This window comes from Hibiscus syriacus, unplaced genomic scaffold, assembly GCF_006381635.1.
Source record: "Hibiscus syriacus cultivar Baekdansim isolate YM2019G1 unplaced genomic scaffold, ASM638163v2 tig00117034_pilon, whole genome shotgun sequence".
In the NCBI taxonomy this organism is placed as follows: Eukaryota; Viridiplantae; Streptophyta; class Magnoliopsida; order Malvales; family Malvaceae; genus Hibiscus; species Hibiscus syriacus.
Window position 1 is genome coordinate 7,782,470 of NW_024063533.1, and position 8,937 is coordinate 7,791,406.

Genomic DNA, 8,937 nt, shown 5'->3' on the forward strand with positions numbered 1-8,937 from the left:
CGACTAGTTAAGAACTCGAGACAAGTTAATCAATTTGAGTATTGACCAAATTTTGATAGAATTTAACTCAAGTAGCTTACGATTTGTCTAATCTCATTTAGAACCCTATGTTTGTGTACCACTTTTTGTCAAAAAAAGCTTTCTATTTTTCAATTTAATCCTTTAACTTTTCATTTTATTCAATTTGGCCCTCCAATTGTAACTCTTTGCAAAATCTTTTTTTCTACTAATTTTTTTACTCCTTTATATTTCTATCAATATTTTATCATCGAAATCTCTTATTTAGAAATAATATTATAAATATATTATATAATTTTAGATGATATTTGTTAAATAATATTACAAATCTTACTTACATATGCGGAAAAAAATAAAGAAATATATGTATATATATATCTTACATGCTTAGAGAGATTTGTTTAAATTAAAACTAATTAGTACAATGAAATTATAAATATTTATATTTAAATTTAAATATAAAGTCGAATAAACTCATTTTTTCACTTGACTCAAATGAATAGTTAACCTTATTTAGAACTGATAAAACAAGCTTGATCCCATAATGATCGACTATAAGATCAATTTGATCTGAATTCACGTTATCTGATTTAGAGTTTAAAAAATTAAATTTATAATTAAACAAGTATTCATTCATATATTCATATGATAATAACATATGATTTTTTTTATAAATATTATAAGATCATACGAAAATTTTAATAATATAATAATTAAAATATATGGCAATTACTAATAATATAATAATTTAAAATTATGAAAATAATTAGTAGCATAATAATTAGAAGATATATGACAATTTTCTAAAAAAAAAATCCAAATCATAGGGCTAAACTGGTTTTGTCTGTGTGTGTGTGTTTGAAAAATTAGCGAAGAATATAAATAAATATTAGATATAATGATGAGATATATTTCGTTTTTGATGAGAGTTAATTTCAGAATTTAAAAATAATATTTTTAGAAAAAAACAACTATAAATTTCGAATATGAATATGAAACAAAAATTGGTTAAGAATAACATTTTAATAGACCTTCATATTGATATATAAAATCTTTGGGTTTCATTTTTTTGAGTTAACCGCGTCATATGTCCCTAAATTATGATATTTATTTTAAATTAATCCTTAAACTTTTAAATATTTTAATTTTATCTTTAAACTATGATTCTCATTTTAAATTAGTCTTTAAACTTTTGAATATTCCAATTTCATCTTCAAACTATATTCCTCATTTTAAATTGGTCCCAAACTTTTGAATCTTTCAATTTCATCCAAATATATAATTAATTTCAATCATAGTTTAGCCTAAATTCTAATTTTTAAAACATATTATAATATATCTTGGCCTAATAATTTTATTAACAAGGGATGTGATTAATATATACGTCGTGTAGTTTGGAATGAAATTGAAATGTTCAAAAAAAATTAGGGATTAATTTAGAATGAAGTCATAATTTGAGTGCATGTAATGCAATTAACTCTTTTTTCTTAAATTTCGCGTAGATCAAGTAATAAAATTTTGTAACAGTATTAGAATAATATGAAAGTAGAAGCGAAATTTTATCTAAAAGGAAACAACACTCGGAAAACCAACCCAGTCCAAACGTACTAATTTTCAAATGTACTAATTTTCCATTTTGAATTAATTTGAAGTGAGAACAACGTAATATTTATTTAAAGATGCTCAAATTTAAGAGTTCAAAAGATAATAACAATTCATTAATCATTCAGGTCACTTACTTTGTGTTTAAAATTATTAATTTGGTATGGTTAAGGGGAATGGATCCTTCCTAAACCCTTAACCATATGAACTTCATCTAATTGAGTTGAGTTAATTAAGAGAGAAGTTGCTGTCAAATAAAGATAACTGAAGTTGCATTAATCAGAACAATACCAGCTTTCCACTTGCTGCTTCCATAAATGAAAATCTATGTACAAACACTGACAAATAAACTCCAACAAACGACGAAATAGAGATGGAACTTCCATAGCTTGTCTTCTCCAATATACCCATCAAGCACTGCTAATTTTGTTAGTGTTTTCATTAGTCCAGTAAGGTTTGATGGTGTTTGCCCCATTCTTAACCGGATAAGAAGCCTCCATCGCGATCCCACACTTGCCGGTAAACGCATCTACATTTCGCTCCATCCTTATGTACCCATTTTCACCCCAGCCGCTGCCCCACGAGTTCCTCACGATCCAATAATCTCCGCCCTCATCATCCCTCCCATATCCAACAATAACCACACCGTGATCCAATGCCAATCCACACTCACCGGTGAAAACTCCCTGCGTTCAAACAAAGACAACTGAGTTAAACAGAGATTTGCTTTTGCCGCAATATGTTTAAATTATGGCTCAAATGTTTACCGATTCATAGAGTTGGAGAGCTCTGCCACCAGCTTCAATGGCGACACTCACAGGCTGATTTGCTACAGCCTTCTTTAATGCCCTCTCATCATATCGAACAACATCCTTGTACCCATCAATGCTGACAACCTTAGCATTCTTCTGTTAGAAAAAACAGAAATAAAAAACAGGGCATCAATCTCTAACCGTTTACAAAGAGATCACTGTCTTAGAATTAAATTTGGAAACTGACCCTGGTTGGATCACATTGGTTGTCAGCTCCAAGATAAGGATAGTCTTTTTCAGAGTCAATGCCACCATTGTCAATGATGAATTGGAAGGCATAGTCCATTAGGCCTCCGTTGCACCCAGCGTCGTAGGATCGGTCACAGTCTACCAGTTCTTGTTCTGAAAGAGAGATTAGTTCGCCGGTGGCGATTTTGTTTATGCCTTCAACTGCTGCAATCGTTGAGAATGCCCAGCAACTTCCTGAAACAGTGGGTTAGTTTTAAATTTTCAAAAGAAAAAAAAAAGTTGAAATGAAAAGGAAATTGAACCCACCACAAGACCCTTGATCCTTGACCGGAGTAACAGCACCATGGTCTCTCCAGTCTACTGAATCCGGCAAGATATCGCCGGCGCGGGAAGCGTAACGTTGGCTGGGGTTTTTGGATTTCATGACTCGACGTTTAGGGTCACTCTTGGTACCCAAAAACATGGCACGGTACTCTTGGTTCGTTAAAGAATTTGTTCAACCCAAGCTTGAATGTTGTGTTCTTTGAGTTATGGTCATCGACGAATTTCAAGTTATCCTTAAAGATGTCGAAGCGGTTCTGTTCCTCTCCTATACCGTTGTATGCTTTGCCATGTTTAGCAACCCAAGCTTGGTACAAGCTCATCACCTCATCGTCGGTTCTCCAGGTTGAGGATGATGGATGGTTTTGGTTGAAGCTGGATGTGTCTAAAGCAAAGGATAAGGTGAAGAAGAGAAGGAAAACAAGGGTGGAAATGGATGTTGTTGCTGCCATGGTAGATGGTTATTCGAGGAGGGGAAGATTTGGTGAAGAACAAGGAGTTAGCTTCAGAGTTTATATAGCCAATGGAAATGGTTTAATTAATTATAACGAACTCATACATAGATATGGGAGTTGAAGAAGGCACGAGACACTTCTGCCATGGGCGGTCGGCATTTGCGTTATAAATTCTACGAATCAAATATCTCACGAAAAATATATTTTAAAATGGAATATAAATATCAAAACTGTAGAGTCAACTATATCATACTTCCTCAAACTATGATCATCTTTTTAAATTGGTCTCTAAGCTTCTAAATGATCCAATTTCATCCCATTTTGAATTGTCCTCAAACTTTTCAATATTTTAGTTGCATCCCCATATTATATCATTCATTCTAAATTGATCCCCAAACTTTTTCAACACTTCAATTTCATCCAAAATTATATGTATATACTAATCGCATTCCATATTAATAAAATCGTTAGGTCAAACTGTATTATTATATGTTTGAAAAAAAAAGTTTAAGTTAAACTATGGTTAAAATTAATTATATATTTGGATGAATTTGGGGATGAAATTAGAATATTTAAAAGTTTGGGGACCAATTTAGAATGAGTGTCATAGTTTGAGGATGAATTTGGAATGTTTAAAAGTTTAAGGACTAATTTAGAATGAGTATCATAATTTAAGGATGAAATTAGAATATTAAAAAATTTAGGGACCAATTAAAAATAAGAATAATAATTTAGAGACTTATGATGTAATTAACTCAAAACTTTATAATAATTTCTCAAAAAATATAGGGTAAAGTATACATTTGGTCTCTCGACTCTATGACATTGTTTTATTAAGTCCCTTACAAAATGATCTCTTAATTATATGATGTTATTTTGTTGAATCATCCGATTATTAAAAGTTATAAAATGATTACTCAAATATTCATATTTTCTAAACTCATCCTTTTCGGTTAAAATATTGGCGGTCGTTTGAGCTAGACAATAACTTGTTGACTGGGATACGATAAAATTTGATCTCAAAACCGTTTGAGTTGTATTTTATGGTTGTCTCTCCATTTACATTATATTGTTGTGCTTGAAAGATTATACCATCGAACCATCGCTTGAAAACAATGACGGTGTCATTAGACATTATTAAAATATGATTTTATCATATCCCAACTAATATGTTAACGTCCAGCTCAGACGATCATTAATTTTTTAATGAGAAATGATGAGTTTGTAACATATGAATAATTGGATGACTATTTTATAACTTCTAATAGTCGATGGACTCAAGAAAATATCACCTTATTGTCGGAGGATCATTTGTATACTTTACCCAAAATTATATAACTTCTATTACTGAAAATGCACAGTATACTCCAACTTGTAAAATAATTGAACGACCGAAAGCCTGCGGAGTGCATTGGAACTTGGATGAAGCAGGCAACGTAAATTATCGCCGTATACCTCTTTAAAAGGGTCATATTCGGCAAATCTCGCATTACCTATGTGTCCTAGATTTAGATTAAGTTTTTTTCCATTGTTTTTTTTAAATATTTAATATAGTATTTTTTAGGTAATTATAAAATTGTATTTATAAAAAAAATAACCAAACATAATTAACACACATATATATATAATTATTCGAACTCATAACATATAAAGAGAATAATATTTTCTTTTATGATTAAAGTCACTCAATCAATACCAACAATCAGTTAGTCCAGTGGGATAAGATACTATGTCCTTTAAGTAATGTCAGGGTTCGAATCTTGACATTTGTGAATAAAGCAACCTGGGTTGGGAAGGTCGCTCTCGCCTATGCAGTACCCGATCTGAATTAGTCAGTCAATAGATCGGATACCAGTGATTAATTAAAAAAAAAGTTACTCGATCAATAATGAACATACATATAGGTGTCCTAGATTGCATGTGGTTGGGTAACGTGATTTTAAGAGACTTTTGCAAGTTGCAAAAACGTATACAAATCCATGATCTGCTTCATTAATGCATATTGCTCCTTTTTTTTTCTGACCTTATGGAACTCAGTGCAAGGCTTTGAAAATCCCAACGTGCCCGGAATTGCTTATATAATACATGGATTGGATAATATATATGTACTAACAATCAATTACTCTTAAGTTTAAGAACCTAATCTGCAAAAATCTTGAAGCCTCTGATATATTTTACTTAGGGAAGGGGCCTACAAAACAGTGGATAATATATGGGCGGAAGGCACATGGATGGAGAGATTATATGTCATTTTCTTAGGGTGGTAAAGACTGTCAGCTAATCACAAATTCATCCATTTTCAAGTTATGGACTCTCAAGGTTTATATTTTTTTAATAAATCTGCTGTGAATAATACATAATAATATCTGTTGAAAGACCTTTAATTATTTGACAATGAATATTTATATCTCTATATATACGGTGTTCAAATTCAAAACCTTAAAAAATAACTAATGGACAAGTAAGTTCTTAGTTTTACACCCCCACCTACGCTAACCGCCAATAAGCATAAATGCCTAAGGAAGCAACCCCTCTTTCATTGACAAACAACACACGAACCTTCTCGCTCACCACCACTGATTTGTCTTTACTTGGTGCCCACTTGCCTCTATTTACTGGTAAGACCATCTACATTCTCTGTATGTCTGTTACTTGTTTCATGCTTTCTTTTACTTGGACGTTTTGATCCGGATGTCCTCTTTGAGCTATGTTTCTCCGATGATTCTTGGACGACCATTGCTGGTTTTTCATTAGTTGGGAGTTCGGGTTTAGGGTTAACTCTGTCGTATGACACGTCTGCATCATGTACAAACTAATGATCAGAAGGCAAGCGGGGAGACCAACCCAGATAAACTGATGCATATAAGGTTTATTGCAAGCTGATGCATTCGAACAGTCGAGACGAATTCACCAGTGAATGCAAACCCAATCAAATAGTTCTCTGCTATTATATTTTTCACTCGATCAGTCTGATATTAATTTGTATCAATCTCTAACCTTCAATAGCACATAATTATATATGCATCACACACAAATATGTATTTAGATTATCAGCTATTGAATCTACTTTAGCAAACCACTCACCAACATTTCTTTATGATGTATCACACACAAATATGTATTTATATACACGCTATGGTTTCTCAATCATAAAAGTGGTTCAAACTCTATTGAATAATGAAGATATAGTAGCATGCCCTTGGGTATATTCAAGTCTTTTCTTTGGGACAGTAGGCTGGATTATCCTGTCAGCAAAATAAACAATAATAGGACTAATCAGGTCATTGGAAGCAAACTCATTGAACCCAGAATTTAGTTTTGTGCAGTTTATCTTGCCTTGATAGAGATGTTGCTGGATAGCCAATCAAGACCTTCATAAAGTCCTTGGCCAGAGGTGGCACAGGTAACTTGGATGTACCGTACCTGTATCAGTTTCCAAACATGCCAATCACTACTTTACCTTTGGCTGTTAAAACGGTTTCAGCTTCTGGTTTTTATTCATAGTTTGAAGGTTAAATGAGCAAGTTTTGGCTCTGCTAGTAGCTGATCAGTATAGTAAATGTATAGACCATAGGCTAATGAGTTTTTTAACACTTGAAATTTACCAACGTCGTTGGCGAAGTGAATGCAGACCAAGTTTATCAGTGATTTCGGCAACAGTCATAGCGTTCGGAAGATCTTGCTTGTTAGCAAAGACAAGTAAGGTTGCATTACGTAGTTCATCCTTGAAGAAGAAAATAGCACGATTAATTGAGCATGTTTTGCACACATAAAGTCTCATAAGACAGTAAACAACTGGTGGGTGACATTTTCATCAAGATATTCTTATAAAATTAGCCTCCAACCCCCAACAAAATTGTAAAGAGTTCACAAAGTTGAATGAAATGAAATTACGAACCTCGTTTAGCATCCGGTGAAGCTCGTCTCTGGCCTCTGATGCTCTTTCCCTGTCATTACTATCCACCACAAAAATAAGGCCCTGTGTGTTCTGAAAGTAGCGTCTCCAGAGGGGTCGTATCTATAAAGCAAAGTATGAAACAATCACATTCCAATTCTTATGTATATGCTAACAGAGAGTGAGCTGTCAGTTCTATTCATATGCTTATTTATTACCTTATCTTGTCCTCCAACATCCCACACGGTGAAGCTAACATTTTTCTACTCAACAGTTTCCACATTAAATCCTGGATCAAAATAGCAAAAAGAAAAAACCAATGTTAGAAATCTGTTTTCATGCTCGAATCGAGACGAGCATCGAGGGTTAGTACCGATTGTCGGTATGGTAGTAACAATATCTCCAAGTTTCAACTTGTAGAGGATCGTTGTTTTTCCGGCAGCATTGAGTCCCACCATCAATATCCTCATCTCTTTCTTTGCAAAAAGCATCCTCACCAATCTAGATATTGTCATTCCCATGGCTGCAACTATTTCTCAACTACAATGGAAGAACACACTGGAAATTTAACAACAATAATAAAATAGATGGCAAAGTAACCTGTTTGAAGGTAAACTTACTTCACAGCCCCGAAAATTTTGTTGCTGGAACAAGTGATATAGATGGTGAGGAATAAGAGGGAAATATATGCCTGGATAGTGGATTCTATAAATAGCAATGAGAGAAGAGGACTAAGGAATCAATGATGGGAAAAAAGGAATAGGATTCACAAGACTAATGGTGCAGAATGAAGGCATCTAACTTTGTTTTCCAGAATGAAAAAAGTGGAGAAATAATAATCTAACATTACAAAAGAATCAATGCTGCAGACATTTTTGTTGCAGATAACACGTTTCTGAGAATTTAGCGATTTTTTATAAAACGGTCCCTAATTCGTCTCAATTTTCTTATTTTGTTTCAAATGTTTAGGTACCATTTAATTTTTTTACATATTATTTTAGCTTAAACTGAATTTGATAAATTGTATATATGACCCTGTAACTTATACGCATTTTGTACTTAGGTCACTGATTTATTTCTAATTTTACCTGTTCAATTTTATATTTGTTTCTGGTTAAGGGTAAGTATTTGTTTAAATCCCTGTTTTTTTATGTGTTATTTTAGTTATTAAGGAAGTTTTAATTTCTTTTATTTTATTCCTACTATTTATAGTTACTTAAAATTTGATGTAGAAAAATAGCAACCTATGAAACTAGTACATCGTACCAATTTATATGGTACATCGTACTGGAGCGATCCGAAATAAGTCTACCCCTCGTACCGAATTTTAAGGACCTAGTGAATTGCGATTTCGTTCCACGTTCCAGTATCAAAGCATACCGCAATCCATGTGATTATGGTGAAGACCGGTTTAGGTTGTATCAAGCAAAGGATAATAACTACTATTTGTAGATTAACTGACTAGACAAATTTAATAATTAAACCTTAGATTTCATTCTAAAATATCTGTTAGTGATTTTGTTTGTGTAGTGTAGTCATCTTGGAGACTTGTGTTGACGAAAACGGGTAAAGAAAACAAAAGAACATGAGAATTTTACGAGGTTCGGCAATGTGCTTACGTCCTCGGTGCCTAGGCGGCGCTAGA

General features: G+C 32.9%; 2 pseudogenes; both read right to left on the reverse strand.

The window, feature by feature from the left end:
* Positions 1-2,030: 2,030 nt before the first annotated feature.
* Positions 2,031-3,394, reverse strand: LOC120196430 (annotated as a pseudogene).
* Positions 3,395-5,870: 2,476 nt separating this feature from the next.
* Positions 5,871-7,937, reverse strand: LOC120196429 (annotated as a pseudogene).
* Positions 7,938-8,937: the final 1,000 nt, after the last annotated feature.